Genomic DNA, 6,964 nt, shown 5'->3' with positions numbered 1-6,964 from the left:
TATTCTATCAGTGACTTACCTTTTGTTCTCTTTTGAATGCTCAGATGTTTTGCATCAGCCTGTCATTGCTTGCTAAGGGAGAAGCGGGACTTGGAGAAGAAATCTTTCCATTAAGCAGATTACATGTTTGGTTGCTGTGAAGTACCAGATAGGCTAGTTCTATTTTTTCATGATCCTGGAGTATTTCAGTAGCGCCATGTAAATGCAGTAGCATTTGTTTTTTGTTTGTAAAAACTTAGTTAGCCCGCAGTCAGTCAGTACTAGCTCAGCCAGCCAGCCAGCCTCAAATAGTATTGCTGGAATGAATGGTTGTAATATAATAAGATTGCACGGTGCTTTGAAAATGTATCAGAACTGGGCTAGGCCCAAGATAGCTTGTGGTGATGTGTTGTAATGTCAATGGCATATTAATTTTCTTTGGATTGGATCAATTTTTTTGGAACTGGGCTAGGCCCAAGTTATATTGGACAATTATTTTCGAGGGAAAAACACGAGAGACCCAGCAAAGAAATGGGCCAGAAAAATACATGATCAAAAAGAAAATTTGCTGTTAAAAGGGCAACACAAAGAAATCAATAAGGCTGAATTGTTGGGCTAGACCCATGTAGCTAATAAAAGCACAGGAAAAAATACATTAAAAAGGTCGAATTGTTGGGCTAGGCCCATGTAGAAAATCGAATTGGAGCGGGCTGATTCTTGTGCCACATCAGATTGCCACGTCGGATGCCTATGTTGCCTGGGGAGGCTGCTAGTGACCAAAACAAAACAGTAGGAATATTTGGGTCGTAAACATCTATGACCTTCTCACAGAGAAGGTCGTTAATTTCAGTTTACGACTGCCAGCTTTTGACCATCTGTTTTTGTCACAAAAAGGTCACAAATGGAAAATAATGACCATTCAGTGACCAATAGTCAAGGTCACAAGTTGACATATTTCTTGTAGTGATGTTTTTATTATCCTGGAACCATGTGATTCATGCATGTTTTAACCTTTCAATGGAACATCAGCTAAATTACTTGGCCTGCATTCGCAAATAAAAACTAGAAAAAATTACTTGGCCTACAGTGTCATCCCTTTTCAGGAATGTCGGCTTCATAGCGAAGCATGGCTGCATGTATGATGCTTTAACAAAAAGTGGATTAAGCTTAATGAACATTTTAGCTATGAAAAATCTTGATAATATCACTTGACTATATGATCGATGCACATATGAGTGCTTTGAGCTAAGGACATGAAAATAATATATTTTTGTCCCGTAGCAAAGTTGATGTTTTGGATCGAATAGACAAAACTAAAATTAAAAAACACTTTCTCAAACAAAAAAAATAGTAATTCATGTTTTTCTGGACAACAAAAAATAAAAATGGCTCGAAAGACTATTCCATACATAATTACTCTATGATCGAATGAAATGAAAGTGCGGAGCTGAAATAGGTTAGGACGAGCATTGTTAGGGTACGTCCAAATTTCATTGTCCAAAAAGAAATACTCAGTGTAACCTTATTTCTGACATTTGCGAAAAATTAGATTAAAAAAGTGTTACATAATGACACATAGAACAAGTTATATTTAATTTTTCGCCCGGTGCAACGCACGGTGTGTGTGTATATATATATATATAACAGCTTTCCTACCATCACTAGCAGGAGAGAGTGCTATCAGAACCCTTGGTTTGCATCGAGATCCGAACTTTAGGGTGGATAAGGTTCTGAATTATTGCATTATTGGGGATCGGATTTACGTAAGAGGAAAGCATGTGGGGGGCCTTTACCAGGCCGTGGATGGAAATGGCAACCTATAGTCTGTGATGGCAGATTTATACACGGAATGGGGATAGATGCTTTAAGGCATTGGTCAGAGAGCCTGCGCTATTTTGGGAAGACATGTTGTCTAGGTTTTGTTGCTTAGCTAGTAGTCAAAGGTTCCACACATGACGGTCTATTTTTAGTATGTTTTAGTGTGAAAGGTACCGTTCATCTAATGCATATGCTAGCAAGAGTTCGGCACCTTCTTAGTATCCTACAGTGAGAAGTACTTCCTTTTTTGCTGCTGACCCGGGTGGCACCATGTTCTTTAACATGGTATTGAAGAACACCAGCCATGGAACGTCCCAGTGAGGGACTTTAATGAATCATCTATTTATTTCAACCTTGCAAGCTTTGCTAGGTAGTGCCTGCTATGCATCCAAAAGGGGCATCTAATTCTCACCGAAAAAAAGATTATATTCAATATTACCTTTTATTTTGTTGCAGCGCCAGCCCATTGCCATAACTGCATCCTTTACTTGGACATCTTCAATCTACAATATAAACCGCGGGAGCCATTGGTCTATTTTCAACAAGCTGCTTTCTCTAAGATGGTAAGGCCTGGTGATGGAAAAATAACCATTGGAGGTCCATCTAGCAACACATGTAAGCTTGAAGATCATTTTGGAGAGGGCATCATGCTCCCCTGCGGTGCTAGTGTTGCTGGAGGAGGCAATGTTGTCCAGGGCAGCGACGTTCAGGTATGGACCATCTATATTTTTCGCATCTTGGTTGGACTTGGTACTAAACTGATGGATGTACGCAGCATCTTGATGTCCCCAACAATCTTGTTCCTTTGATGGTGAAACAAATAACATTGCTAACTCCTTCAGCACAATATGGAGGTGCCCCGGGCCTCCATGGTATGCCTATCATCACTGTAAGAAAACATACACAACTAGCTATCTTTGTTTAGTTAGAATCTGAAACTTTTAATATATATAATGACGTCGTTTCTAAATGAAGGGTCGTCTCGTCGGTATGATGCGGAATCGTCAGGACTTGGACAGCGAAATTGTGTTTGACTTTGATGACGGTACTGGCAGGATTAAGGCCAGGATATGGTATTCGCTTGAACTATTTAATTATGTTTCAAAAGAAAGTATCTTGGTCTGATCTCATAGAAAAACATTCCTTTCAGGTCAGTGTAGGCTGAGTTCATGCGTTCCATGGACACTGCTAAGTATATTTTTCACTGAATAATGTCCACGTTCTTGCTATTATGATCGTTGGCACATTTAAATGATCTGCTGATTATTTTTGTCAATTGCGGGAATGGTGATTATATTGTTCTGAATGGAGGTATCAGGGGTGGTACTCATGACATGCAGATACGCGTATACTCCGTCAGGTACGGTTCTTTTAGTATGTTGTGACCATTAATGTAGTAATTCGCTGAAAATGTAGTTCATTCAGCTAGCCATGTGTAATGAAAACGATATTGCAACATCGTCACCAACTACAACGACATCACGCACCACTTCCTTTCTTGCATCTACGTTCACTTGGATCTGAGAAAGCAGGCGAGTGTGCTTAAATGTATTGTCAAGATCGTCATGTTTGAAATCCGTATGTATCTACATAATTTATTCTATCATTTTTACGTCAAGCAAATAGGGATCGGCAAGAGGCTACTTCAGTGGTTCCACAGGAGTGTATTTCACTGCATAATAGAGGCAACTCACTGTTTGACTCTGTACTTCGGGTATTCTATCACCCCGGGATAATGTAATTGACACAACAGCCATGGAGATCCACTAATATACATATTGCTATATTTTTATTTTGTTATGTCACCATTTGGTTTCTAACAGAGAGCTTGAAAATGGCGCGTCATTTTCTTTGATAAGGTCTGAAACTGGTGTCGGCGAGGATCAACTTAGGTAAGTACCTAGTTATGTTAACATCTTGTGCCGTCTATGTACCACTACAATGTCATGATATCTGAAAATCGCATTCTTTCTAGGATTGTCATCGGAGCTCATGTGGCTATTGGGAATCTCTTCACCACCATCGATGAAGATCACTTCAAGTGCTCATTCAACGGCTAGTGCTCCTATCCGTCATGGAGTGAGAACCTTTCGATGAAACGAGGTTCAATCTATCAATTTGTATTTTGTTCATTTATCTTAAGCCATTTTCTGACTGATGTGATGGATGTAACTTATATTCGGCAGATCAAGTACTCTTTACATTTATGCTCTTGTTGCCGTTTTGTTTCTCCTGTTATTTAGTACACAGTATTCAGTAGTTATGCATAATCTTAGACTATATAAGAATCATGTAGAGGCTGGTCCCAAAAGTCATTTCAGAAAATTTAAATGGTTCTTCATACGGTCTGGAAGTCTTAAATAAAATCATCTCCTAGTGATGTGACAAGCACATTACAATTCCTTAGTCTAGAAATATAAAAGACATAAATGTTGATGGTGAATAAAGATATAGTGTGTGCCATCTAGGATCTCCTCGATTGCACGAATTATTTCTAGTAGTTTAGATATCATCATCGCTTTCATGTTATGTTATATTAAAGCAAACAGTTGCTTCCTCTCTTGAAGGTTCATTCTGGCATAACTTAAATTTAGCAGGTAGCTGGCCGATGTTACCGTCTAACCCAAGAACTTTATAGAGAAGCATCATCCGATATTGGTCAATTTCATCCCCTAGCTGCATTTTTCAATAAATAATGTTGATAAGTGGACTTATGCACACCACAAAGAACAAAGATATTGTTCTGTCTTTTTTTCTTCTGAAAACTTACAGGCGATAGAGTCCTCTGTAATTTTGTACCCATCCATTGCCTTGCGAAGTAAAGTGCTAATACACCGCTAGAAGCCCTGCATTGATTTTTTGTTTGTAAGATAACTATTTTTTTACAGAAGAGACTGAAACAACTACTAGGGCGCGTTAGAAATGACCTGCTGCAGACCCAAGGTCCAGTTGTCAGTTTGGGGAACCAATTCTGCCATCCTTTTGTCTTTGGTGCCCATCCATCGAAGAATTCTGCAATACAATCCATTTGTGCGCTAGGCAGCTCGTCGGCTAACTTGATATGCTCATTGCGGATTTCATCTACTAGTCTGTTTCCGTTGTTTATCATCGGATCGAGGATTGTTGTCCTTCTCCTTGGGAAGTTAAAAATCAATGTGAACCACGAATGATTGTGTGCCACTGGTAATACTATCTGAAAAATGTTTGTGACAATGGTCAGAACAGGTCATACTTCCTTGCTTGTATAATAATGTTTAGAGAGAGATACCATTGGACATCTGTTGACATCGTGTGTGATATATGATTGCCAACAAAAATGTTCCTTATGTATTCATGGTGAATAAATCCACCTCCACGCAACACATGGCTCTGAAAAGGATTAAATTGTTAGGAACAGATTTATTAGTGATGAGAGTTCGGGCAAAATGTATCTGAAAAATGATGCAGAATTGCAGATACTGGTATTGAGATGATTACCTCTGCCGTCTTATCCATCCATCATTTCCCGGCATGGTGTGCGTCACTGGTCTGCTATCATTCTCGTCTTCAACAAGATCCACGTCGATTGACGGGTGATCTGAAGGTATCTGGCTATTGGTTCTGGAGAATATGGGATCCATGGGTACTTCACCTGTTGCCACATCTACCGCCGAGAACTCTGTACACAATGATCGTATATTTTTAGATGACATGAAAAATGACACATTAAGCTGCAGCTGAAAAAGTCACTTGGGTGGTCGATGAAATCTCCGCGCTGCGCTGCACCGCCGTTCTCCGTTTTTCCAACCTGACGCTGCTCATCTTAACTGAGGTGAAGGGGAGCTCTGTCTCTCTTTCTTTGGTGTGGGCGGCTCAGAGAAGAAGATGGTATGGTCACGGCTCACGGGTGCTCTTCACTTCCTGCAACCACGACAGTTGGCAGTCTTTTGTCCATGGTTTGGTCATGGACTCACAGGTGCAGGGTGCTCTTCACATCCTACAACCACGACAGTCTTTTGTCCATGGTTTGGTCACGGGTGTTGTTCACATCCTGCAAACTGGTTCTCTCAATGGCCTGCCAAATCTTTTACCATGGCCATGAGCGTGGAGATTTATATTTATTTTTTGCGGGTGTGGAGATTTTTCTTTTGATGCTTCTCTTGGTCTCGGATTTTGACTTGTGGACGTTGTTGACCATTGTACTATTGAAAAAAACCGCGTTTGGACGAACAACATTTTAAGGTTTTTCTACACCCTCCTTTCCAAAATATAAGGCACCGGTTGACTTTTCTGATCTTCGTCATTGCATAACTTTGATTATGATTTTCATGTATCATATGTCTATAAAATTATTATATGAATATATCAAAAAATTGCAAGACAAATAGGACTATGCACCCCGCAAAAAAAACTATGCTATTTATGAATGTTCAATCCATATACTTTGATATATATTAGTGGTCAAAGCTATTCGTCAAATATGGTGCAAAGTTGAGAGTGCCTTATATTTTGGGATGCAAGAAGTACCTTATAATGATGTTGTTAACACGCTGGTTCGCCTAACTTTGTAAAAAGATTTGTTTCATGGGGCAACCAACATCTTCCATAACATGTTTGCCAGAAATAAATATTGCTTTCAACCTCAAAATCATGAATCCTATTCAGTAAAAAAAATCATAAATCCCATTACAAAGTTTTTTGTGATAGTCGTATTTAACGGTTCTCAATACGTTGACCATGGCTTGTTGATGGTGTTCCTAATAAATTGACGCCGGTAAAAAATTGTACTACACTGGTTATGTGTTAGTCTTCCCGTCTAACGCTATGAGCGGATCCGCACCGACCCACACTGGCGGGGCCAAAACAAAGCCTGACGTGCAAGTCACCATTAACGTCCATGACCAAGACTGCCCCACGAGCGCTGGAGCAACACACACACACACACACATAGAGAGAGACACACACACAAACACACAAAAGAACAGAGAGAGAGAGAGAGAGAGTTAAGGATGTTCGGAGGGACGATGAACCACCAAAGGGAGCTACTCGACCAGGGAGGTACGCAGATGGGGTATAATGTTAAAGGTATAAAAGGTGCCCAGTCCAATAAAGAGAGTGCACACATACATTGTGCAAGGTTTGAGCAATGAAAAATCAAAACTCTTGTGTCATTATGATGATACAAGGA

General features: G+C 39.9%; 1 long non-coding RNA gene across 1 annotated transcript; it reads right to left on the bottom strand.

The window, feature by feature from the left end:
• Positions 1-4,108: 4,108 nt before the first annotated feature.
• LOC125534290 lies at positions 4,109-5,711 on the bottom strand. The gene is made up of 5 exons (XR_007294447.1): positions 5,275-5,711; positions 5,066-5,166; positions 4,725-4,990; positions 4,568-4,643; positions 4,109-4,473 (listed from the first exon to the last, which is right to left on the bottom strand). It is a non-coding gene; the product is annotated as an uncharacterized LOC125534290 (long non-coding RNA).
• Between the last annotated feature and the right edge of the window lie 1,253 nt (positions 5,712-6,964).

Source organism: Triticum urartu, chromosome 1 (genome assembly GCF_003073215.2).
Source record: "Triticum urartu cultivar G1812 chromosome 1, Tu2.1, whole genome shotgun sequence".
Classification (NCBI taxonomy): domain Eukaryota; kingdom Viridiplantae; phylum Streptophyta; class Magnoliopsida; order Poales; family Poaceae; genus Triticum; species Triticum urartu.
Note: the sequence above shows the minus strand (reverse complement) of the source record. Positions and strands in the feature narration are given on the sequence as shown.